Source organism: Vicugna pacos, chromosome 35, assembly GCF_048564905.1.
Source record: "Vicugna pacos chromosome 35, VicPac4, whole genome shotgun sequence".
In the NCBI taxonomy this organism is placed as follows: domain Eukaryota; kingdom Metazoa; phylum Chordata; class Mammalia; order Artiodactyla; family Camelidae; genus Vicugna; species Vicugna pacos.
In genome coordinates this window covers 6963327-6964387 of record NC_133021.1, presented here as the reverse complement: position 1 = coordinate 6964387, position 1061 = coordinate 6963327, and the positions used below count along the sequence as shown (strand labels likewise).

Below are 1061 nucleotides of genomic sequence, written 5' to 3'. Positions count from 1 at the left end.
GTTCCTGGATGAAAAGCGGGAGTAAGTGTCCACACTAACCCTAAAAGGATCTCTGAAACAAAGGCAGTTCCACTTTTAAATCTCTGTAAACTGGCAGGATGCACCTCCCTCCCCCTTGGCTACAAGACTGCCATCTTCCTTGCTGATTCATTTCCGGATGTAGGAAAAAAACCCGGCACACAGCCAGGGTGCCCAGGCCTCCAGGTAGACTTACCTGCTGTCTATGTCCAGTCCCATGAAGTCCTCCTTCTCAAACAGGATGCAGAGGAGGGGTATCTTGTCCCCAGAATTGTCAGCGGCCTTGTCCAGCCACTTGGACTTGAGAATGATGAAGAGAGACTCAGTGAAGTCCTCGATCCTCTTCTCCACCACCCTGAAGTCCTCGTAGATTGAAGGCCACGTCGGTGCGTGGCTGCTCGGCTACCTCCACATGCAGCATAAAGACAAAGAGCTGAGAGTCATTAAGCATGGTGCCATACAGCTCCTTTGCACATGGAGCTTCTCGAAGACCTTGGCCGAGAGGCAGTCGGTAATGGTGACAAGGCCCACGACCTTGCAGTTGGTCTGGAAGATGCTCCACCCATTCTCGGGTGCATAGTGGTGCCTGTAGTGGATACAGAGTGCCCACTGGGAGCCCCATGGGATGACCTGGCTCACCAAGGAGATTCGCTTATAGATACAAAAGAAATCCTCCACTGAGATGATCCCCAAGGGTCGGACCTCCATGGGGAGAGTCTCGTAGTCCTCAGCAAACTGCACATAGTCAGGGATACTCATGTTTCAGGCCCTGCTGAGAGGGGAGAGGAGACCAATGTACATAATTTGCTGTGGGCTGTGGGTCCCACTGGGTTGCGTTGACCTGGTGAGTACCAGCCAGAAGACAATGGAAGCCGAAGCAAAGCCAGGGGTACAGTTTCTCCTCAGAGTCTGCACATAGCTACCGTATTTCGGACCACATACTCAGCTGATGGTCTAGGCTTCCTGCCCCTGCAGAAAAGGGTCATTTCTTGTTTTCTGTTTCCAAGCACCTAGCCAGGCTCTGATGCAAAGTCAGTGCTCAA

General features: G+C 52.3%; 1 pseudogene; it reads right to left on the bottom strand.

Moving 5' to 3' along the window:
- Positions 1–210: 210 nt before the first annotated feature.
- Positions 211–777, bottom strand: LOC140691542 (trafficking protein particle complex subunit 9 pseudogene; annotated as a pseudogene).
- Between the last annotated feature and the right edge of the window lie 284 nt (positions 778–1061).